Source organism: Centrocercus urophasianus, unplaced genomic scaffold (assembly GCF_019232065.1).
Source record: "Centrocercus urophasianus isolate 14NV4802_14NV808 unplaced genomic scaffold, USGS_Curo_1.0 seq_12, whole genome shotgun sequence".
In the NCBI taxonomy this organism is placed as follows: Eukaryota; Metazoa; Chordata; class Aves; order Galliformes; family Phasianidae; genus Centrocercus; species Centrocercus urophasianus.
The window spans coordinates 29,390,448-29,416,101 of record NW_024884364.1 but is presented as its reverse complement, the minus strand read 5'-3'; the positions used below and the strand labels follow the sequence as shown (position 1 = coordinate 29,416,101).

General features: G+C 40.8%; 1 protein-coding gene across 3 annotated transcripts in view; it reads right to left on the bottom strand.

Annotated features, from left to right (window-relative positions):
* Positions 1–24,899, bottom strand: part of KCNE2 (potassium voltage-gated channel subfamily E regulatory subunit 2) — an 88,792-nt gene extending 63,893 nt beyond the window's left edge. For all 3 annotated transcript variants that reach the window (XM_042810039.1, XM_042810040.1, XM_042810049.1), the window contains exon 1: positions 24,764–24,899. The gene's annotated coding sequence lies outside the window, so the exon portion shown is untranslated. The remainder of the gene's footprint in view (positions 1–24,763) is intronic.
* Positions 24,900–25,654: the final 755 nt, after the last annotated feature.

Here is a 25,654-nt window from a genome sequence, read left to right as displayed (position 1 = left end):
TTTAACCTTTAGTCCTGTTTCTAGTATGGAATTATTCCTGTAGCCATGAGCCATGTGCATGTACATGACCGCTTTGCTGAACTGAATCCTATGTCATGTCCTTCCTCTCATCTCAGACACTTTCCTTCAGCTGTAATCCATGTGAGCACACTAGTAGTACGCAATAAGCTTGAATAAGTACAAATGTTATTGAGCTGGTGTTTGGCTGGAAGAAAGCATGGAGAAATAGAAAGGTTTAAAAAAAAAAAAAAAGAGACAAAAACGGAACATGAGGGGGATATAACAAATGTCAGTGCACACAGAATGTGAATCACAGAACAGCCCATGTTGGAAGATAAACCTTGAAAGATTATCATTAGGTCCAACCTTTTGTGGAAAAGAGAGTTTAGATGAGATTGCCCTGCACCCTGTCCAGTTGTGTCTTAAAATTCTCCTGAGATAAGGACTACCTAACATCCCTAAGTAACTGGAGAAGTTGTGATCAATTGCAAAAAATGTTACGTCAAGATGAAATCTCTCCCACTTATATCTATTGCCCCTTGTGCTCTTCATGTGGCTCCCTGAGGAAGAAAAAAAAAAAAAAAAAAAAAAAAAAAAAGCCTCTGCCTACTTTGGAGCCAGTATTTAACACTAGAGAACTCTGATAAGGTTCCACTGAGATTTCCCTTTTCCAGAGCAAAAAGACTCAACTCCTTCAGTCTTTCCCTATAGGGCAGATTCTCCAGCCCTTTGATCATCTTTGCAGACCTCCCCTTGGCCCTCTACGGTCTGTGTCTTTTTTGAATATGATAGAAAAGAAAGATGAAGAAAAAAGAGAGAACTTCTCATCTAAAACTGCCCTGTACGTATCATACATAGGGTGTTTCTGAAAGCATAGACATGAGGAAGCGTTTTCTCCCTCACACATTGAGTTTGCTTTAGCCACAGGGTTTTTAATTCACCACTCCCTTGCAGAAAGTAATGGATGAATACCACGGTGGTAAAGGGCTCACTATTCACAAATCCCAAACTAGCTTGTGATTTACAAAACCTCAAACTCCTCGAGGTTCACTTCTTGCTGCGAAGTGACTCACTTCATATAATGAAGTCTCAGTATAATAAAACATGGATTAAGCTATTGTAGCTGTAAGCTGAGCCAAATCGTTTTGCCAAGTTGCTCTTAATACTTTTTAAATGAATACACACACACACACACACACACACACACACAAAAAAAAAAAAAAAACATGTATAACAAGGGACAGTATATATCACAAAGCAGAGCAATGCCCTGATCATGTAAAGGAAATCGTGGTGGCTCATTGCCTTTGAAAATACAGGCATGGTATTAAGTATGTGAACAAAATGTTACTTGCCACCTTGAGGAGAATGTTTTGGGTACTTTATGTTTCTCTGCAAGAAAAGACTTCTTAAGCAGGTATGCTGTCACCAAAGAAGCTATCTCTTCATCACAGAGCAGTTTAAAATCAGCAAGAAGCTCCATGCTGGCTGTTTCTCCAAACTTTCTTCTTTTCCTTCTCTTTTTTTTCCTTTCTCCTGTATGCGCATACTGTTCTAACATTGCATAAGGTTAGAAGCAAGAACCTGGAACACACAGCTGAAACTGCTGAGACTTCATTTTCTATGTGGAAAATGTGTAAAGCTTTTGCATAAAATAATACTTACCTTTGGAAGTACCCTGGCTCCTGCTCTAGCTGCAGGATAGAGCTCAGCAATTTCTTTAAACTTAAATGGGAATGCCAGGAGAATTTTAACCAGGACACCTGCAATGCTTGGGTTATTTTGTCTTTTTATTTGCCAAAAGTATTCTTTCTATTTCCCTAATCTCTCTCAAAAGTTCTCAGTTGTTCAGGGAACACAAGTCCACTTTAGGATATTCATGGACCCTCTCTCTCTTACAGCAAATGGGCTCATAATCAGTTGAACTGACAGTGAAAAACAAATCGCTTGTATTGTCAGTGGGGTAGATCCATTCCCAGTTTACCCATGGACAGAAGATCTGTTTGGCATTGATAGCCTGAGATTCCTAGGAAGATCCTCCAGACCAAACAGGGCGGGTATTCAAAGCCTGAACAACAGAAACAGGAGCTTCACTCTCCTGAAGTGCATCCTTCACTAAAGGACCCTCCCCATTCCAGCAGAAGGAATGGTCACAGGTAAGGAAATGGCTTTAATATAGACTTAGCACTCTGAAAATGTTATGTTGATGTTTATAGAGCAAGACTCCAGCTGCCAGTCGGATTGCAGTTAGCCCAGCACACACACATCTATCCAAAAAGAGCAGGCCAGTGCTTAGCATTAAATGTACAATTTTGATTTTTTTTAATTTGCTGCAAAGAAGCCTGAGGTGACCAGCCAGATGGTAAATTATTACCAGTTTGGCACCAAACTCTGGTCTGGTCTCCTAATAGAACATTTGTCATGGTTACGTATTGTATCATGCCCTAATTTATAGCACAGTTACGCCCATCCACAAGGCCAAATTCTGCTCTGAGTTACACAAGAGTAATCCCATTAGCTTCAGCAGGGCTAAGGGCACAGGAAAAAGCAAGAGCTAGCTCTGGTTCATCTATGCTTCAAAAAGTCTTCAGATACATCAACTAAAGAAATTTATATTCCCTTGCTCAGATGGTGTGAACAGGAAACAAAAGGAAAACCTTTACAGTCTTAATTGGCACAACCTGAATTCAACAAAAACTTTCTTCGTTTCCAAAGAAGGAGTCATTCAACAATGACACAAGCAGATATTCATTAATTATTAATTAGAAGTCCATCCGCCAATACAACAAAATCAAAAGGAAACACACAGTGACAGGACAATGTCTGCTGTTTTGTATTAGAAAAAAAAAAACATAGACTGACTAGGCCTGATAAACCAGTCCCTGCCAAAGAGACTGATGCATCAGTGTTCAGGGCACTTTTTTCCTGGTGACAGCAGATGTAATATAACTTATGCACGTGATGACATTCACATGAGCTTTTACTTATTTGCAGGAAGCAACATAGTTGGACTGTATAATGTACAATCATTGGAGACAGAGAGGTGACTCAAATGACAAGATTTTGAGTCAAAGCAATAAACCTTCAATGTGTTATCCTTGGCAAGCACCAAGGGATATGCCCATGACAGACAAAGGGAAAGCAAAATCTAAGTCTGTATTCAGTTCCTCTTCCAGACCACTCATCCTCAAGATAACTACACTGGGAACAGACTGAGGCTAGGGCTTCTCCCCAAACACAGGCATTTCTTGTTTCAGGCAAGCAGTGTTCCTCTGTCGAGGCAGTTTTAGTTTGTAGCCATCAGGATAGCTGCACATACTTGTAAGTCAGTCATTTCCTCCCAGAGTCTGACGTCCTCTGATTTATAAATAAAATCAAGATTGGTGCAGGCTGAGCCTTGAGAAGGTAAGCATGGCTTACCATTGTTGTCGAACATGGGCACAGATGTGGAGAGGAGCTCTGAATGAATGAAAGCTATTGCATTACAATTTAGCAGACTCCCAAGACAGAAAAACAGGAAAAAACCTTAGCTCTTGCCAAACACCAGTTTTCAAAACCAAAAAGGACAAATCCTTGCAGTGAAGAGTGCCCTGATGAAAGTAGCACAGCCTCTTTGCTGCAGGGAGGTGCCTAAAGTCAGACACACAGGACTCCCCAGGTGGGACAGCAGCCAGGAGGCTGCTTTACAATTAGCAGGCATGACAGCAGAATGGCTTTTCAGACAATGAGCAGAACTTTTCCAAAACTTCCACTAGAACTACATTGAAATGTATTTGGAAAAGCATGTGATTAATTGCAAGAAAGCTTGGTGATATCATTATGTGAATTCCCCATTGTACAATGTGCCATTAACTTTAAGTTCCGGTGAAAGAAATATGGAGAAGTTGATTGTCAATTCTGCACAGAACAATTGCCTTCCCATGTAATTCCTTGCTAAGTTGGCTTTGTTTTTGTTCAAAAAGTTTATCTGAGTTGATGCTTTTTTCAGACCTGCTCAGACCCTTTGAGAGCTGTTTGTGAGACCAGTGAAAAAGGCAAAGGGTATTCCTGCAGTTTTTGTACCATCCAAGAGCAGGCCTACCAGAAGAACTATTATTTTGCCCCAGAAACAATTCCTTCAAGGAATTGGCCTGGAAAAGAACAATGAGCCCCAAATCCAGCTGATATCAGCAATGACTTTGCTAACTATATATATTTTTTGAGAAATACTATGCAACTGGAAAGTACTGTAAAACCAAAAGGACTGTAAGCCCAATTAAAGGTTAACATAACGCCAAACAATATTCTATCACAGCTTTGTTTGTTCTTCAGCTGTCATTTATTTCAGAACTGAGGAGCAGTTGACCAATAGGTTCCTAAAAAAAAATAAAAATAAAAAATAAAAGCAATCTTACCCTTACAATACTATAAAAACTATAACCTCAGTGACAACATTTGTGCAATTGGTTCAGTCTGTGCATAGGCATCACTTCATGTGCAATAGGAATGTTCACTTACAGACTGTATTGAGTGAGCAGGAAATCACACTGGATACTACTTGGGAAAAGTGAGATTCATCTTACATCATTTGAGTAATTTACAAGAAGTAAAACTGTGATGTAGGCTAAGCTACGTTCCTGTGTAATTTGTACAGAAAGAGAGCAGTCCAAAAGGCAGCCAAACACATCCAAGAACAGAGTTATCTCTCTCTATTGACCCCCAGAGAGTTTCTAATCAACTTGCTTAGGCTAGATAGCTAATATTCAAATGATGATGCAGAAGTGAGATAAGCACTACCTCAAATAATGTGCAATTTTTTGTCTTTGAGAAGGCTATGGATATTGGCAAAGCAAACTGTGGAAGCAAAATGCTGCCATAAATTTAACAGGCTTTAAGCTGCTACTCCCTCAAAGAGCAAGAAACCATTGCAAATGGCCCTCTGTGGCCCACTGCTTGATTTTCTTTCTCCAAAACACAGGGTAGAATTAGTGCATGCTGGTCACATACTGAGTTATAGAGTTACCACTTCTCACATCACAGTGAGGCCTCTACCAAACAGTATGGCATTTTTCACACCTACTCACATACCCTATAGTAATATTTTCTTCTTAGCCACTGCCTTTCGCCTTCAGCCTTGTTCCTTGGATTTTGAAAGTGATTGGAGTCAAGTAAACAGCACTACGACTGCCGAGATTATTCAAAATAATTGCAACCTCCAACATCATTCATTACTCAACAGTGATTCATAATCTCATGAAGTATGAGGTATTCCTTGTGAAAATGAAGTGCTGGATTTCCACTGAATCCAACAAATGTTACATTTTCCCATGAGGTGCTTGAGCACATCAATAAGAATATCATAGAAGTTCCTAAGAGATGTGAATAGCTGACTTCTCAGGCAGGGAGCACAAAGATTTCTGTCAGAGGAAGGGCAGATTTGACAACTTATACCAACTGAGACTCTGCTTTCAAGCTAACACATAAGGAAATCAGAGAGAGAGACCAGAACCAAGATTAGAAAAAAGTGAAGGAAGAATACAGAGGCAGTAAGGCAATTAAACATAAGCAAAATTAGGAAGGAAGGAGGAAAAAAAAAAAAAAAAAAAGAGCAAAACCAAAAAAGGAAAGGAATGTAAGACTATAAGGAAAGACAAGTGAATGCAGAATGACCAGGAGTGCACATGAACAATAAACAGATGTGAAGAAAGAATGAATTGCTGGACAGTGACCAGAAACACATCTGAGAATTGGGAAGAGTCAGAAAAGGGAAGGGAAAGAAGCCAAAAATTATGAGGCCAGTGTTTTTATCTTCTTTCTTTGTAATTGTACTGCATGAACCTGTGCTTTTTTTTCCCCCCCCACTCTAAACTAGTGGGAAGTCTTGCTGAGAAACCACAGCCTAAAGCTAAAAACACCATACCTCTTCTGGTGTTAATCACACAGCAGCAGTTCCTTTAGTGAACTTCTCTTCTTTCAGATACAGTTCATACAGATTTTCTCCCTGCTGTGTGATAGTCCACTTCTATTTCTCAAGAGAGGCACAGTACTTATGATATAGCTATACATTTGCACTAACAAAAAATAAAGAAATGTGTGCAGTAGGCAACTCACAATGCAATGAGATTATCTCTGCCCTGTACTCAGGCTTATGCTACTGAGGCCCTTTGCCCTCTTCAGCAGGAAAAGATTCATCTCCTGTGATTCTCAAAGTGTAGCTGCAGAAACATAATTACATGCATAGTAACCCGTTTGTTGGTTTTTTTTTTGTTTGTTTGTTTGTTTTAACTCCATTAGGTTTTGTCTTCATTATTTGTAAAGCAATATTCCTCACACCATTACAACTTTCCCATTCATATTACAGAAGGATATCTTTATTCTCGTCTATTTTTTCAGCATGATGGAAGATTGCTTACCCTATATATTTAAAAATTCACAGTCAAGCTGGCTCAAGGCTCTGAACAGCCTGAGTTAGCTGTAGGCATCCCAGTTTGTTGCTGGGAAGTAGGACCAGATGACTTTTAATGGTCCTTTCCAACTCAAATGATTCTATGATGATTCTATATTTAAAAACTCAAATAAATATACAAATCAATGCACACAAGCATGGTGTAGTTCTTAACTATCGTTAACTCTCTTCAAATTCTCAATAAATCCACTTTCCCTGCCTTGCTCCTCCAGGAATATCACCTTTGCTCTCAACGAGCTTTTAGGGCCTCATTACTAGGGGTTACAAAAACTACAACAAACTATGACTGAGATTCTTGACAGTCCTTTGGCTTTAAGTAGAGCTAATCCTTTTTCTTTGTCAAATATGATATAACTTGTGAGAAGTAAAAAAAAAAAAAAAAAAAGTACAGCCTTAAGATCTGTGCAAAACATGCCATCAAGCTCTGACCTTAAAACTACAGCCCCAGAGTTATGGCAGATGAAGATATCATGTGGACAGCATATCCCTTGCCCCTATGCAGCACAGTGTTTGTCTTCAAAAACCTGGTTCTGCACAATAGCGTGATGCAAGGCAACGAGGTGTCTACAGGATCCATGTCTCTCAAAGTGTAATCAGTCCTGCTTACCGCCTTTCTGGGTTTTATCAGGCCCAGCATTATGAGCTTTCGTTTGCACTGCACATTACTTCACCATTAGTTCAACGCCCTGTTACATCTGTACTTCCAAGTGACAGGCTAGATTAAGTTCATTATTTTGTGTAAAATGTAATGATCCTTTATGGTATCATATGTGTTTTCTTCCACCTGAGTACACACCAAAATCTTTCACCTCTTTTAAGACTTGTGCCAGGTGTGGGGCAGTTGGCCAGGTGGGCCTCAACAAGGTCATCATACCAGTACTGCTGTATGAAATGAAAAGCATTAGTGGTGTAAAAACTGAATTAAGTTTCAGTCTCTAAACAGTGTCCTTGTCAGTATGGAAATGTAGCATCCAAAACACTATTGGCTCAGCAGCAACACAAATTATGCTGACTAAAGTAATCTGCTTACGAGTAAGACTGCGACTCATCCATCACACAGACCTACACCCATACAGCCTTCACTCACAGCTGGTTCTGTCATTCAGCAGAGAATGATGTTCTCTGTTCTAGAGAGTTCAGAGAGTGTCACAAAAGTTGCAAAACGTATAGTGTGACAGGCAAAAATTGAACCCCTAAACAAAAAAATAGAGGTAAAAAATTTCTTAATAGTGTCCTTTGCTTATATGAGTGTTAATTGCTACAATCTGGATGGACATGATTTCCATTTAAAATAATAAGGCGAAATGCAAGATGTGAGCAGTAAATATCTCAGATTGAAAACAGTCATTCTAGGACATAAGTCAAACTTGGAAGATAGATCCCAATTCTTCTCTCCTAAGCATTTGTAAAATCACACACTACCACAGTAAGAAAATAAAGAAGATAAAGATCAAGTTGACCTAAATTATGTATTGCTCAGTTTGGCTATTTATTGGTTAGCTCTTATAACATGGCTGCTACCAAGATTATCACAGTTCTGCATGAGCTTTTCGGTAATTACAAAGATCCAGTAGAAAAATAGATAAATAAAAAAAAAAAAACCCACCATGAGCTGACTTTTCTGCATATAAATGATTTCACTAGAAGTTGGCACTTGCTTACAGGCAAACATAGATGTGTACATGTCCTACTGAACTATAGGTTAGGAGAGCTGCTCGTAATCTACACAAAGTATTTATTTGCTACCTGTTGTATTAACTAGAATAAATTGAACCAGTTGATTCAGTTAAAAACAAAAACATTTTTAAACCTGATCATCCCCCCACCTTCAAAAAATCTTTTGAAATACATCTTTCTAATGATTTATTTTCTGGATGAAATGTTACTGTAAGCTGTTTTCAAGCAGAGGTTGAGACCATCTGGCTTATACTCAAAACAATTGAGACATTTTGCAAAGACAAGACAAACATCAAGTTTGTGACTTTACAAATTTCTTCAGCTACTCTTTTTATTTTTTCCTTTAGGAAAAATCCAAGACGTATCTTAAATTTATGGAACTTGCTGTAAATGTCACCTTGCTTTATAAACTGTCATTATATTTTCTTCAGATGACTACATCTATCAGCTAGGAAAGATTATGCGAGGAGCTCAGGACAAGAGAAAAGCCTTGTAGAGAAGTGTGGTTAGTGCATCAACCATGAAACACCATGTTTATCTAAACTGCTAAATCATCTTAGCTGCAATTGCTCTGTTGAAGGTAATAATTTATTGCTTTTCTGTGAGGATTTTATGTTGATTTTCCTAGGAAAATCAAGTTTATGTATTCACACAAACTACCTATTCTCACTGATGCCCTTTGAAGCTGTTGACCAGTTCACAAAACTTGACAGAAGTTTCAGACATAATAAATTCATCCAGAATCTCATGAATACAGGCAGACTAGTGAAGGACTCATAACGCAAATTACTTCAAGGTATTATTAGACACCAGAGAAACCACACATACAAAACAATGCCTCAGAGAAAACAATCATTCCTGTGTCTAATATGTCAAATAACTACTACATGTCCCTCCATAACTCTTTTTTTTTTTTTTTTTAATTTATTCAATAGAGAATCATTCCCTAGCTCACATGTGTATGACTCTAAAAAGTACATTACTGTGCTCCACCAACAACGTATCAGAGTATTTCAGTCTTTCTCTTAGAGCAAGCAGATAAAATGATTCCCATCAGACCACAGGAGTTGAGTAAATGCTGGGATGGCACATCAGGCCATCTCCCTAATACTTGCAGTCCCGCTTTTCTCCTTTCTTAGGGCTTGCTGAGGCTCCCTGCATGGAGTATCATGGGTCAGTGGATTAAGTCCTCTTTAAGAAACAAAAATAAAAAAAAAAAAAAAAAATCAAGCCTAATTCCAACACTCTCAGAACTAAGAAGTTCTTGATTAAGACACAAGAGAGTTCAGGCACCTGGCATGCTTATCATAATGAGGGGAATCTTCTCAAGTGGTGCTTAAGGACACTTCCCTAGTGGGAGTCTGTGAATATGATGAGCCCTTAACAGGTAAACTGACATAACAGCTCATGAAGTTCTGAGCACAGGACAGTGTTGTGCATCTGATGTAGTCAGGCTGCTAAGAACAACCAATATATTCAAAGGTCATCCACCCTTAACATTGTTTGATGGGCCTCAGTGCAGCCTTGAGCTTCTTTGATGGGTTGCTGTCATTTCCATGTGGATTTTCTAACACTGTTTTTACATGTTAACAAACTCGGAGAAGAGGGCTTCCTGTTAGGTTTGGTGGGATATCTGTGTTTATATATGGAGATGTTGGTTCTTGAGAGGATGCTCACCAGCTAATGGTACCAACAGCATAGCTAACCCTTTCCCTGCAATATCCTTCTCAAAAATAAAATACAGTATTTGCAGGACAGTGAAAATTCAATGAGAGAGAACAGAGGTAGGAGGCCATGGCAGACCACTGAGGCAGGCTGTGAGCTTGATGCAGCACACCTGAAGAGGACAGATATCACCTTTCTTAGGTCAGAAAGACTGAAGATTTGGGGCTGAGACACGCAGGCCAACTTTTACAGAGGCAGAGAAAGAGTTTCTTGTCACCCTACTCAGTCCAGGAGAAAACGTTCCTTGAGGAGGCTGGAGCAAGGTCAGCCTCTTTTTCCAAGTAACAGTGATAGGATGAGAGGTATGGCCTCAAGTTGTACAGGGGAATATTCAGGTTGGATATCAGGAAAAACATCTCAGAAAATATGCTGAGGCATTGGAACAGGCTGCCCATGGAGGTGGTGGAGTCACCATCCATGGAGGTGTTTAAGAAGAGGGTAGATGTTGCACTGAGTTACATGGTCTAGAGCAGTCACAAGCACATGCTGATGGTTGGACTAGATGATCTCATTGGTCTTTCCTTAAGGATTCTGTGATTCAATGTTTCTGTGGCTTCTTAATGTTTGCAGGTGATTATACAGAAATGAGTGGAGAAAACCTGGAGGCAGGATCTGCCATCCAGAGGCGCATAACAGGAAAGAAGCTCTTCACTAAAATTAAAAGAGCTTTTCAAAAGCACGTCTCAGATCCTCTTACTGTCTCAGTGGAGATTAAGAAGTGGAAAAAACTCTTCATTCTGTTGCCTTGTGCTCAATTATATAAATTCACACAGCACTTAAGTATCAATACAGGAAGGTCCACAAAACTCTTGGAAAGATGACACTAAAATAAAATGCCTATAGCCAAAGAACTAGCCTTTGTTTGAACACTATCAAGCAAAATCTAGCTTTCTATCTCTTTTCACTAATGTAAGCATGAGAAAACCGTACAACCATGCACACTGCCACAAGCTGAGCTGTAAGGATCAGCATGTCTGAATGCTTACAGTACACAAAAGAATAACATACATAAGAGGATAGAAGAGACCAAGATGAAAAATCTTAGAAGGAAGCCATGGCTGACTGCTTACAAAACAAGAAAGACTGACTACTAATCAAGAGCGGAACTCAGTTTTTAGCAAAAGTTACTGAGTGATGCAATTTGAGTTAGAAGAAGCAAAGGCACCTTCATACGGGGTATGTCTGCACCAAAGGTACAACCCTTCATATCTATGAAGAGCTCATTTATATGAAGAGATAATTGGTTTTCCTGGAGCTCCTTACATAAGAGAAGATTGCTCCAGTGTAAGAGTGGGGACCCAAACTCAGCCCTGCAGATCTCGCTGTTCAACTAATCAGAACTCCACTGTCCTGTTGATACACAAGGGACAATCATTCACATGAATAAAGTTGCATTCTTAGCTTCCAGGACTATTCTCTTCCAGTTGTCATGAACTGATGATGCTTAGCAGCAGTTTTACAAAATGAAGTTAACAGATTTTATTTTTTTTAAGTGATGTTGCAATTTCCCCCTTGGTCAAATTTTACAGACTAAGAAATATTTCTAAGTGAGACAGTAAAATTTCTTGCAAGAATTTTGTTACAGATTAAAAATCAATCCCATAGCTTAATACGAGACAGCGAAGGAGCTAATAAAGCAACAAAACTTGAAAAAAAAAACTATGCTCTTGGCCTTTGTTAGGGACCACAAATTCAAGGGCTGGCACTTAATGTACATCAAATTGTGCATATTTACAGCATATTGCAAGAATTCCATCAAGGTACAAAATTCAACTGGAGAAAATACTAAAAGGAACATAAGAGCCCCATGCCTTCCTGATTTTTGTGTTGGCTTTAAGTAAACTTAACAAAAACAATCTTCCCAGGTTCGCATCACTTTCATCTTAGTTTTTAACCATTGTAATATTCCTCCCGGCTGTTACATGACATGCCAACGAAAGAAAAAGCAGAAGTACAATAGTTTTCTTTGTGTTCCTCTCTCTTAATCTGCAAAACAGATGCAGTGAGTGCACTAGCCACTCCAGATTGCTTTCAGCAAAAAAACATAACTTTGGCAGGTTAGTACTAGTTAAGGGGCATATGGTTTGCTATTCTCTGTGGAAAGATAGCCATAAGTCAGCCAGCAAATTCAGATTCTTATAATTAACAACAGACAAACATTTGGCTAAAAAATCATGAGGTTTTTTTGTTTGTTTGTTTGTTTTGTTTTTGCATGGTTTTCTAACCATTTATCCTCCTCTCTTTTTTAGAAAAAAAGAAAACCCACACAACTATGTGATTGATGGAGTAAATTATGTTGCAATTACCATAACGATGTCCTTGTTATTGTTTCAGAAAAATGTTTGTTTTTTACTACCACCCTCCTCTGATTTGACATGAATTTAAAGATGAAATGAAATAAATCTAGATTATTATAAATCATAATTGGGGGGACAGTCTTTTGAGTGAAGCCAAGCTTGCTTGTACTTTGCAAACCATTCAGCAAGAAATTCAGCAATACTTGTCTTGGTATGAAGAAGCTGATTTCAGAGGCAAGGCCAACTACTAAACTTGTATATACTTTCCATTCTCTTTCAGGGGAATCACATACATGCTTCAAGAGCCCAGCCTGCCCTATTGCATTAGTCCTAATCAAGAAATTATGGAGCTTTAAATCTTCACAATGTGAGGAATAAAGCACATCCCTTGCAAGAAAAAAAAAAAAAAAAAGTGACATCTCCTGACCAGTATGTTTGACCATCTAGTGCTCAGGTTCAGAAAAGCACTTAAACATATGAGACTTTTTTATACTTCTGCGTAAGAGCAAGCAGAGGTTCAGCAAAATCCTTAAGCACACACTCCACTTGAGATGCTTGCCTATAAGCCTGGCACAGTCGGTGCACAGCATCTCCAAAAGGTACAGGGAAGGTGCTTTTTCTCACTTGCATCACTGCTGCTTTTCTCCAATTAGCAGATGCCAGCCTTAGTATCATTAAGGTTGGAAAAGATCACTAAGATTGTCTAGTCCAACCATTGGCACATCACTACCATGACTGCAGGCCATGTCCCTCAGTACCACATCCACACAGTTCTTGAACACCTCCAAGGATAACAGAAGGAGGAGTTCATCACAGAGGAACCTGCATCTCATGCCATTTATCCTTATGCCCCTCTCTCAGGTGCTCCCCTCTGTCCACTCAGTCCATTCTCAAAGTGACCTGCTCATATTAGGACTTGTTTGACAAGCACAGTCCAGCTCAGAGATGCCTGGTTGGTGTACCTAGCATATCTGCTCTCTGTCCATAGACTTGAGGTCAGTAAGGAATCTTCTCCCCAGAAAGCAAAGTGTTTGTTCTCTATTCCTCTGTCCCAGCAAAGGCTGTCCCCTTCTGAGTACAATCTCAGAAGGTATTTTTCATAGAATCATTTGAGTTCAAAGGCACCTTTATAGGCCATCAGGTTCAACCTGGGTGCTCAGAGCCCCGTCCAGCCTGACCTTCAGCCTCTCCAGGGATGGGGCGTCCACCACCTCTGTGGACAACCTGTTGTGCTTTTTACCATATTGAACTCCTGCTACTGCAGAAATTGAGAAAACTGATGGCCCAGTTGGCCAAACATGATGCTGTTCTGTGACACACTGCACTCTAACAGCTTTTGGAGTGGGTCTGGTACAGCAGCAGCTCTCAAACTTTGCTGTGCACACACTGTTGAAAAGTTTGTCAGTGGACAAGAAGCATTCCTCCCTACCTTTAAGGGGATCTGCTAAAGGACGCTTTACATGCCCTATGCCACTCTTGCAAATCAGCAACCCCACTGCAGTTTTAGGGATCTAAACACTGGAACAGCATGAAGACTCCAGCACAGGAGGTTAGGGGTGGCTTACATCCATGGCTGGTAAGCGGTGGAAGAAACCACTTCTGAAGTAGAAGTTTGTATGGCTACCAGATGTACCTGCAATGGCTTTCTATCTCTCCTAAGCTTCCAAATCGCATCAGGTATCTGGAAACTCTCTCACTGCCCTCCTTTCCCCTGTGCTGAGCAACTACAAAGAATCAAAGATCCAGGAAGTATTTCAAACTAATTAGAGAGAACTGTCAACAAACACTGACTGAATTATAAACTGAAAATCTATCATTCTCCTGAATGATGGATGGTAGGCAATGGACTGAGAGCACGTAGAATTAATTTGCCTTTTCTTGAACCGGTTAAAATTGAGTTGTTTAAAAATGTCACTGTTTTTCTTTTCAGACAGCCTCACTTTAGGCAGAAAGCACTGACAGTCTGCCTGTCGCACGGCTAGGCCCACTCTGCACATGTACGGATGCTGTGCCTGCAGAATAGGCTGCAGTGCCCAGTGCTCCTCCACACCTTCCAGCAGAGAATCTCAGTCCTTCTCCAAACACTGCTGGAGTCAGAGCATTTGCCAAAGGCAGAATGAGAACAAAAAGCCCTTCTCTGTCCAGCCACTCCCTGCCTGCTTCCCTTCCGAACTGCACAAAAAAAAAATCCCTCAGTAATTCTGTGTGCGAATAAAAAAATGTTTGTGTACTTTCATACAGTGGATCTGCAGAATTCAGCTAAATACATCCCTGATCTGTAAGAAATGAAGCACAAGTGCTCTCATTTTCCCCCTCAGCCATCTCTTTGAACGAATTTCCCCTTCCAAGCCATCCATTCATTTCCCTGAGACTACCTTGCTCCTTAAAAGTAATGAAATGTTCGAAGTATGGTAGAGCAAACATTTTTTGAAGGAACAGAGAGCAAGAACTGGAACAATCATGTATCTGTCAAAGCCTAGTAAGTCCAACATCACAAATTTCTTTCCTGGACTTGTTTTTGTCCATTATTCTTTGACTTAGAGTGAGTCTTTCCAGGGCACTGCTACACTTTGTAAGGCCATGTCTAATTTTGAGATGCTGGGTTGCCATGGGGATTTCACAGCATCCAAGATATGGGAGCCTCAGTTCCCACAAAGAGGCATGAGAGCAGCATGCCCTCAAGCAAGAGCCACAAAGTGCAGGTTGCTGAGCCAGCCACAGGAAGTGCCAAAAACATGAATATGTCTCAATCTTGACCCTCTCCAGGACTTAGATGCCATCAGCAGTTTTCAGAAAAGCCCTCTCCTTCACAAAGCCAGCTAAAGCCTTCTCATCTGTGTCAGCAAAATTGAAATTTGCTGCCCCAAAGCTAAGGAGCACATGGAGGTAAGGGGCAGACAAAGGGGCAGTGCCAGATGGACAATCAGGTACAGAGACTGGAAATCCAGGGTTTGTTGGTCCTGCTATTGAGGAAGACAAATGGTCAGTGATTCTTGCCTGTACGATTGTTGCAGTCCCAGACAGTCAGACTCCTTCCTGAGAGCAGCAGCATCCTGCCCAGTCTTTCCAAGGCTGACAAATAGGACAACTTAGCCCCTTCCTTCCTCCCAGGTACACTGCTGCCCCAGATGCCTCCCCCAGCTGTCTGTGCCTGATCTTCCTATTCAATATACATATAGTAATGATAGTAGAGTGTGCAGTCAGGCTCCTCTCCTCCATTGCTTGAAGAGCTGAGCTAGGGGCTTACAGGGCATGACTGTACTGTCAGATCCATGCAAGGAGAGTGCAAGCCAGCAGCAGTCTCAGCCCCATGCCACCACTGATCACAAGTCTGCACTTCCCTCACACATCCAAGAGTAGAGCAGGTCTCCTTACTGCCAACACAGCTCTGATCCAACACATACAAATGCCTCGTAAGTCTGGCTTAGGTACCACTAGCTTGATGCCAGCATGATCTTCAGGGAGGCTGGGCATGAGACGAATGCCCCTTCAGTATTACTGCCATAAGACTCAAAAATAGCATCTTAACTGCTCTCTTATCAGAGATGCACATGAGCTCAGACTTCAGCAGCCTCCGTGACAACTTAGTAGGGGAGGTAAATTTTGAATCCAAACGTTTACACTGAAATTGAGGCAGTGGGGTAACTGGGCAACTGGGCTGCCCCTGCTTGGTCTGGCTGTTAAGCATATAGCACCAAGGATTTTATCAACATTTCATGAAGAACAGGCCACAGCAGTGAGATACATTATTATGCCTATATATACACAAAGACACTGATTTTGGTCAATCAGTAACCAGGAAACCTATCATATGCCTGATTTTCAGCCACTGGCCTGAAGTTACATAACAAAAACACAACATTCATTTAAGCTTTTCCATAATATAGGGGTGTGTACAGAGAGAAGAGGCGGGGGGGAACCAAAAACAAATAAGTTATTCTTGCAGATTTGATGAAAGGTTCATGGGCCAAACAGTTTTTCATGAAACCCAGTAATTTTTACTTTCCTGCTTAAACTCAAAACCAGCCAAATTGCATGTGGTTTGAGCTATTGCTGTGAACAGCTTATATGGCCATACTAAGATCATTAGCAATCAGATTATCATAGCTATACATTAGTTAACAAACAGGACAAATAATCATACAAATGTCATGTTTTGATGCTAGAACTCAACCAATACAAGAAAATTCAACAGCATTTGGCACAGAGGAGCATTCTAAGAATTTGTACATAATCTGCTTTTTTGCAAACCTTTTGAGAAAGAGCTGTTTACATGGTAAGCATGTTTTTCTTCAACAGATTATACTTCTTCCAAGTCAATTAACTACATTCCAATGAAAACAGGGAGAATTTTAAATAAATGATACTAGTTTGTTCATAAAGAAAGAGAGGAGAAGGAGAACACAATGGAAACTCTGAAATTGTGGTCACTTAAATAAAAACCCTTCGGTGCACAGCTGAAAACATTTTCTCTCCTAAAATACTGACATTTTACCATGAGAGAAGGAACAAGAGCATTAATCTTACAGGGGTTTTCACTTGTTTTGGTTGCCAGAGTGTCTCTGTTACTGCCTCATGTTTTGATTGCCATATTAAAGTCACAATTCAGTGACAGGGTAATCGGGGAAAAAAAAGGCAAAATATGTCCTCTAAGGAATCAGTGCTCAGTGAACTGCAGGGTAAAACAGCAAGGATCAGAGGTACAGCAAATATCAGGACACTTTTCCTTGCTGAAGATAGCACTGACCTTCCCAACTTCTTAGCTGAGCAGCTTATCTCAGCATTAGCCAGCAGTACTACCACCTACTTTCAGAGAAGAGACTGGGCTCTGTAAGACCCTGAGGCGAGGCATTTATGAAGCCATTATTCAGGAACTCTGTTGCATGAGGAGATGATGGAGATGTGCCAGTGAGGTACATGGCCAGTGGGCATAGTGGTAATGGGTGATGGTTGGACGAGATGACTTTAAAGGTCTTTTCCAACCTTAATGATTGTATGATTCTATGATCAGAACAACATGTCTGCAATTTGTAAAAATCAATTTACAAAAAAAAAAAAAATAATCAAATTACAAAAGCAATTTGTAACCCTGATAGGTCCAGCTCACTTTGACAGCTTCTAGTCCTGGTGACCGCACCATGTCAAGAGCAGCTACCTATCAAATGGAATTCAGTAGGGAGCAACTTCCACTGTAGCATGAACTGCTAATAGACTGAAAGGTGGAAAGACTGCAGCACACGTAACAACATCATCATTACTGAGGGGTGAGAGGATGCTCAGTTTGAAAGCACTTACTTTTCTACGCAGTTACATTTAAAAAGAAAAAAAAAAAAAAAAAAAAAAACGAAGACCCTAACAGCTGAATTCCCTTCCTCTCTGTGCCTCAAATCCACCAGAAGGGAGCCAAGCTGAGCTGGGAACAGAATGCTCAGCTCGTATTCAATTCTATGCCTTCACATTTCAGTAAATGCCCCATGACATGTGGGCATCCTCTGAAAACAAAACATTCATACAGGGCTGTCAGAGTCCTTGAAAAGAGGTATCTCTTGCCTGTCACATGGAGAAAACCACTAGCTATAAAATCAACAACCTGTAATGTGGTCACTATGTATTCAGAATTTACAAGATGTAATTTTGCTACCCTAAATTCCACACATATGTCCAACCCTTCATCTTCAATGGAAACGTATCTGCCCATACCCAAAGGCAGAGCTGACTCTCACAATTCCTCATCACTTGTCACATTGATAGAGCGTGAGTCATATTCAGATGTCAAGAAAGGTCTATCCACACAGAACTTTAAAAAAAAACCAACAAATGTTACAAGTCTGCCATAGGTCAGATGCCAGACCACGTGTTCTATGTCCATCCTGTAAGGAGTCCCCACTGAAAAGGGAAAGACTGCTGTTGTTGTTATTCCTATTCCCTTAACACTAAGGATCAGGGCCCCTTTATTTTAGGCACTGTATAAACAAATCACTCGAGCAGTCCTTCCCTCGGGTGTTCCCCAAATAGGAGTGCCTAAAATCTTTCATTTGTCTAGACCTCCCACTTCCTACAAGAACATCAGTACTTCAGAATGTAAGAAAATAGCTCAGGTTTATCTTCTGCGAGTTGAGAACTGGCAAGGTTAGAAGGAAGACTTCTCTTGTTTCATACATCATACAGTGGTGGATTTCTTCCTCTGGAGCATATGGTTCCTGGTCCTAATCTCCACTGTGGTGATGACCAGTGTGCCCAGCTACTGCATGAGAATGTTTGCTAATTGCCAGTATCTGTTCTGGTGTCTGACAGATACAGCAGATGTCATGGTCAACTTCCAATTACATGCAGAAATGAACTGCATACCCTGGAGAAACCAGAGCTTTCAGGATTATTCCTGCCCCACCAAATTTTAGGTGTTTCAACTGCGTGCCTACAAAAAGCACAGGGAATAATAGATTAATGAAGAGTTTTGCAGCCTAAAGCTTTATCATGCAACTTCAAACACCCTTCCCCATCTTTCACACTGATGGCGTTGTCACTTGCAGTCTAAGACACCGCACAGGAACAGTGCTCTCTTGGACTACTAAAAGCTCTAGGGAACACTGTTCTGATTGCTGTCTGTCACCACCCTGCATTTCATAGTCCTACTGCCCATCCAATAGACAAACATCCAACTTTACTTGCTACTCCCAGACCCAAAGCAGAAGCATACAGTCCTTGGAGAAGCTGTGGTGCCCCATCCCTGGAGGCACTCAAGGCCAGGTTGGATGGGGCCCTGGGCAGCCTGAGCTGGTAGGGGCAGCCCTGCTAATGACAGAGAGTTGTGGAGTTCAGTGATTTTAAAGCGTCTTCCAACCCAAGCCATTCTAAGATTCTATAATCTTTAGACACAAGTGTTGAACTTCAACATCTTGGTACCAAGGGACTATCACCAGGCTGCTGTGATTCTCTCTCTTGGCCAGTTTTAAAGTGAGAGCAACTATCCTTGAGACAGTATTTCTTGATCACCACAACAGCAATTAGATGAATAGCCTCCCTGAATTTCTGCATTATCTTCTTGTTTTCTAAATTAAATTTAACAACATTTCCCTGAGATGAAAAATCTCATAGAACAAGCTGCAATTGCTTTTTGTCTTTGATGCCTACCAGGAGCAAGTCTTGGCTAATAGGGTTCCTAGCGACTGAATTCTACCTTTTTGTCTGCTTCTCCTCCTAGTGGGTCGCTACAAATGAAGGTTCAATTTCCCTGTCAAATTCCACAGCTGTGTGAAGTGTCCTTCTCCTCCTTTCACATCTCAGTCTGTAGAGCTAAGTCCAGCTGGACATCTACAAATTGGCCCACTGCTAATTTATCTTGGAAAGTCTCATGTGGATATGCCTGGAACGTAAGTTTTCTCAGGTCCTCAGTTCAGATGGGGCCTCTTTTTTTTAATTTTCTAAATCTCACGTCAAGAGTTTGAGCCAAATATTGATATATCTTATTCTACATCCGGATCTAAATAAAAGCTCTGCTACAAATCATGTTTCCAAGATTTTTCTCTTCAGGCAACTTGTCTTTTTTTCCTGTGGGCATGTTTTACCACATTATTAGACTTAGTTTCTATTAGGGTTGTTTATGGAAGGAATAAAAAAATAATAACATCAGAGAGATTCTTTGGTGAGATCTTATTTACAAAGTATGCCCACAAAGTCCTGTTTCCCAGAAAAAAAAAAGTAGAAACAAATGACAGCAGAATATTTTCTTGCTCACAGTTACTAAGTCTCCCTCTTCTGTCAGTTCTGCTTTTTCTCATGATGACACATGTAACAGCTGGCTTTCTTTTTCTCACGTGTGCAGTGACTGCCTGTGACTGTACACCTTCCATTTAGCAATTAGAGCATATCTCAGCTCTCCTTTTTTTCCCCACTTCTGATTAGGCCTCATCTATTTTTCTTCCCCATCTCACCGTGCAAGGACCTTGTCATGGAGGAAAGATTTTGCTTTAAGGCAACTAGTAACACCTTGCTATAAACAGCTCAATATCACATGCTATATTCTCTTTGCATCTTCTGAGGCCATAGTTCATCCCTCAGTCATGTGAAAGCTGTGCACTGCCAGGTCACGTAGCAGCTGAAGTAATGGTTGTGTGCGCAGGCTCTGAACAGTCAGTGCTGTTAGCTAGATCACACAACAGTGATTTTGTGTCACGAACAAGTTGCCAGGAGAGTCCCAGAGTGCCTCACGCTCAGTTCCCCACTTGCTTTTTCCAACAACAGTGAGATGCCAACAGAGAGAGAGAGAGACCGGGAGCTAGATGCTGGCTTTGCACCTCCTTGGACTGCCCTGACTCTGGTTGCCCTGTAATGCCCAGCTATTACAAATCATGACAGCTTCTCCAAGATTGCTTCTCTGCTATTTCCACAGCTCTCTCATCCTTAACTACTCTTACTCCCTCATCACTAAAATATTTCCTGTAACATAGCTGCTCAGGCTACATCAACGGCCCCACTAGTTGCCCAGCATTTCACTGTGAGAAACCTTTTGTATGTACCTCAGAGAAGCTGGATCCAAACCTTTCTCAACTGCAGTGGCAGATTTTTGCTGTCCTTCTCAGACAATTACTTCAGACTGTGTCTGTTTAGACACAGAATCACAGAATTGAAGAATCTCATTAAGGTTGAAGACCACCTCTAAGATGACCTAGTCCAACTGTCAGCCCATCTCCACCATGCTCACTGACCACATCCCTCAGTGCCACTAGACAAGTTGATCTAGATATCCTAACATGTACAGATAGACCTCAGGTCTTCTCTGCTCTCCAGGTGGTTTTTTGGCTAAGCATGCTTAAGAAGCTATTTGACTTCTGGGTAAAAGTTAGCCTGTACCACCATAAAGAGAGGTCTTCTGACAGGTTTTATAATAATCCCAAACTATGGAAAGAAAAAAAAAAAAAGTCATGTTGTAGTTTTCCTTCTGATTTCCCAGAAAATTAAAAGCATCCTAGGAAAATACAAGATACTGTATTTCCCAGAGCTATATTTCACCTTCATCGTGCTGTGAAAGATAAAAGAAAACAAATCTTTCCTTTGCAACATCAATCAAACTGCGCATAAAAATCTCCAACTCAGGATTCATCTGTCCCAAACAGGCTTCTCCCAATGTAGTCTCCAATCAGTGAGCGAGGCTTCCTTTATAGCCAGCCAGGTGGGGTGTTTTGCTTTAACTAAATTAGGGCAAGAAAGGCCCTGTGGAGCAGCTCTAATGTAGACACATACTCCTGCATTTCTGAAGTTCAATACCATGAATCCCGCCTCCAGACCCTTTTTAGCTGACCCAGTTTATCAACAACTGTCATTGACCTCAACAAAAACAGACACTTTGATCTGTACTTTTATTGAAAACTCCAGCCTTGCACTAGAGAAGTCTAGAAAAGATAAGCTCTTCAGAGCACACCAGGGGTTTAATCGGAATAGAACCAGCTTCACAACACCTCCGACTTCCATTCTGGGAGCCCACCTGGACCTCTGTCGCCTGATTTCTCACACAAGAGCATTCTCAAATCAAATGCATACTTAACTAAGCGCCTTATAAGACTGTGAAGTATATATTTTGCAGCATTCCAGCCCAAGTTACCCACTCTTTACTTAATATTACTGTTCAAACAAATCCCAAGATGTATATGTAGCTTTATAGACACACAAAGCAGATAGATAGCAGTCCATTAAAGCTTTCAATCTAAACAAAACATAGCAAATACTACTGTGTGGGGGCTGAGGAAATGGTTACAAGTGGCAAAGCTAATTTTGTACAGATTTCATATTAAAAAAAGTTTGCACATTTTTCAGTTGATATTTCTGGGCCTGGTATTTTATGCTTGAAAAGCTTCTTCCGGACCTGTCTGTTTTTATTTGCATTGAACTATTTGCTTCATGAGAGTCTCCCAGGAGACTACAGGATTGTCATAAAACTCCCTGCCACTCTATTTTAGGCAGACTATCAATGTACTTGAGTGTCCAGGCTATTAGGAGCTGTCTCCACCCTTGCTAATAGCTGGAGAGTACTGACCACCAGCTCCTCTTCAGTCATCTCTTGTGTCATGCTGAACAATTGCTTCCTTAAAATACCCACACTGTTTCCATGTAGCTGACAGCCTGGCTGAGGAGGACAGGAGATGTGAAGAGCTTCTCTGCCTGTTGCACTGTCTCCCAGTTATTCCAGTTGGCCCCAGATGAGCATCTGCAATGCTTGTCACCAAGAGGATGAGGGGAACAAAGCAGGGAGCAGGCAGTACTGTCTCTTGGCTCCAGATCTCTGGAGGGAGGAGGTGGGCTACAGAAACATCTTACTCTGAATATGATTATAGAATCACAGAATCGTAGGGGGTTGGAAGGGACCTCTGGAGAACACTAATTCCAATCCCCTGCTAAAGCAACTTCCCTATAGCAGGTCACACAGGAAACTGTCCAGGAGGTCTCCAATGAAGCAGACTCCACAACCTCTCTGGGGAACCTGTTCCAGTGCTCTGTCACTCTAAGTTCTTTCTCATGTTCAGATGAAAATTCCTGTGTTCCAGTTTGTACCCATTGTACCTTGTCCTGTCACTGAGCATAACCAAAAAGAGACTGGCCCCATCCTCTTGGCAATTTCTTTTTTCTGCACCTTTAATATTTCCTGATCACCTTACCTCTGCTTTGCATATCCAATGCTATGCTGACACGTGCTGTCTGTATTAGCTATTCATCTGGACTAAATTACTACTCTTAATTTGCCTCTAATTGTAATTATACAAGTGCGTTACTTCTTGTATCACCTCATGCTAAATCCTGAATATAGTCCCACTACCTAGACAATTATAATTAAATGAAACCATACCTATCAGCTATTTGTGTATTAATTTTCACACACATGCATAGTAGGACAACAACTTTTGCTTTCCCCCCTCTACCCCATCCACACCCGCATCTCCTGATGCTGATGTCCAGCACAGACCCTTGCAACAACTGAAGTATCTCTGCTGAAGGACTTCACATGAAATGTATGGGCCTCTCTGACCACCAGCCACAAGGCCAAAAAGACCTCCAGGACCAGTGCCACCACATGGCAGGCAGTCGCACTGATTCCCCTAAGAATGGCCAAAGCCCAGCAGTGCCAGCCCACTCCTGCAATCCATAGAACACAGGGACAAATTTGACTTATAATCCAAGGACTATTGCCTACTGAACTTACTCTCCATTTCCCTCTAGAGAGCTTTTCCCACTGAGGGAACATTAGCTTTTTCCACTGATTGAAGAAGGGTGAATTTTATCTCTAGTGGTTACATACTGTATAGTAGCATAAATTAAGTCAAAGTGGAGCTGAGGAAATCCATTAGAGTGAAGTCTCTGCAGGATTTAGATGGTTTGCAGTAAATAAGGCCTGTGGCCACACATAGAGTGCTGAGAATGAACCAGTAATAAGGAATTGCTACCCAGTCAATCAGCACCAGACAGCCAGCACACTAAAAGGAGACATCATGACACAGAAAATGGAGCACACAAGCATGTAATTGAAAACCATATCACACTGCATACACACAAGCAGCTGGAATGGACAACACGTGAGCAATTTAATTCTTCCTCTTTATAACTTTTGAGTGTTTTATGTCCCAGTCTTCACATTTTCTGGTTTCTTAGACTGAAGATGCCAATAAAGTGACAGAGCAGAGACTTGTTAACCACCAATGTTAGCTTAATCAAACTCAGCTCTCAGGAACAGCTAATGAAACTGCACTTCTAAAGCAATCACAGAGTTTTCAAAATAGGCGCATGGGAAGTAGTTCATGGAAATGTACTGGGCTGGAGCACACAAAGCGTACCCGCATTGCCCCTGGGAAAAGCATGGTTACATGCTGTGTTGCAAGAGAGGCTGTGCTTTGCAGAGAGGTAGTTCAAAAATCAGCACAACTATAAATTCCTTCATATCCTGTCCTAGTAACTTATTGGGGAAACATATATGGATCTGCAGAAACTTACTCCACCTGCCTCGAAGGAACTAAGATATATAGAGTGCAAACTTGTAAAGGCTGACAATCACAGAACATCAATAATTCAAAACCTGAGTATGACTCACACTGCCCAACCCATCCCCCTAAGGTTACTTTTACTTAATATTCACAGAAGGCACATTGTTATTTCTTCTTCAAAAAAAAGTCATGAATAACTTACCATTTATTACCCAAGCGCTCTCTTTTTTTTTTTTTTTCTATTTTAACAATTGACTTCATCTCAAGTAAGCATAGAAAATGTTGATTTCCTAACCTCTTAAAATCTTCTCAGTTCATTGTTGGTGAGCATAAAAGTATTATAAAAAACTCTTAGTTTGCAGAAGATTACAGTTTGTTTTTTTTTTTGTTTTTTTTTTTTAAGGGGCTTAACTTTGCTTTGTATATGTTTTGTAAGCAATATCCTTCTCTGTTCCTAAAAAAGTAATCCAATGAAAAGAAAAGGGTAAAAGCCAGACTACATGAGCATTTGCATTTATCTTCAAATTAATGTCAGAAGTCATTCCTCAAACTATCAGAGAAATATGGAGTACAAAAGTCCTGTTACACTCTGCTTGGCAGAAGATGGTAAATTCTCAGGCATTCTTACTTGGATTATTTTAAATGTCTCATACCAGAATGGCTTCCTCTGTCCATCATGGGAAGAAGTGATCTCTTATCTGCAAGCTTCTTCCATGGAATGAGGTGGAAACTGTCACTGTCAGCTGCTGGTTTTCTGCTCGTGAATCACACATGAATCCACTGGGAGTGGCACCCTTTCAAAACAAGTATGAGCCTTGTCATTAGTTACCGCAGAAACACAGTGATTCCCTCCAAATTGCCCTACCAGGTTGAGACAGAACTTTCCTCTGATTTCAAGACAAGCAATGGAATCAAGGTGGGATAACGCTGTAGTTTTACCATCAGTGGCAGACAAAATGGACCCTAAAAAAGAATTCTTGCCTTAGCCTCCAGCTCTTTCTTATCATATGCTGCTGACTTCCTCCCATCACACGTGTGCTTGCAATGTCACAATGAATCAAATGAGCACACTCATCTCTCCTATTTGAGAGGGGGACAAGCTTAGAATCATAGAATCACAAGGTTGGAAATGACCTGCAAGATCATCTAGTCCAACCATCTTCTCATTACCATTGCTAGAACAGTTACACTGCTTAGAACAATTTCCAGCCTGTTCCCTTTATGGCCTTGAAACTACTTGAACCAATGTCTCCAAAAGAGGAATGGTATGGAACTGAAGCAAGCAGTGAAGCAGTACAAGTGCACAGCTGTTTCACTTTCTTGTTTCTGTTAGTGTAAAATGATAGTAAAACTGAAGCACTAGTGTCACTGTGCAAAAAGAGCACCTTATTTTCTAGCATGAATTCACCGCTCTTCTGATTAAACGATGGGCATTTCTGTTTACAGGCATTTTACTTATGTAGGTATCTAGAAAAATGATATCACCAACACATTAGCTTTCCATTAGTAAGATAAGTCAACTGGCTGTCATCAGTGCCTGTTTC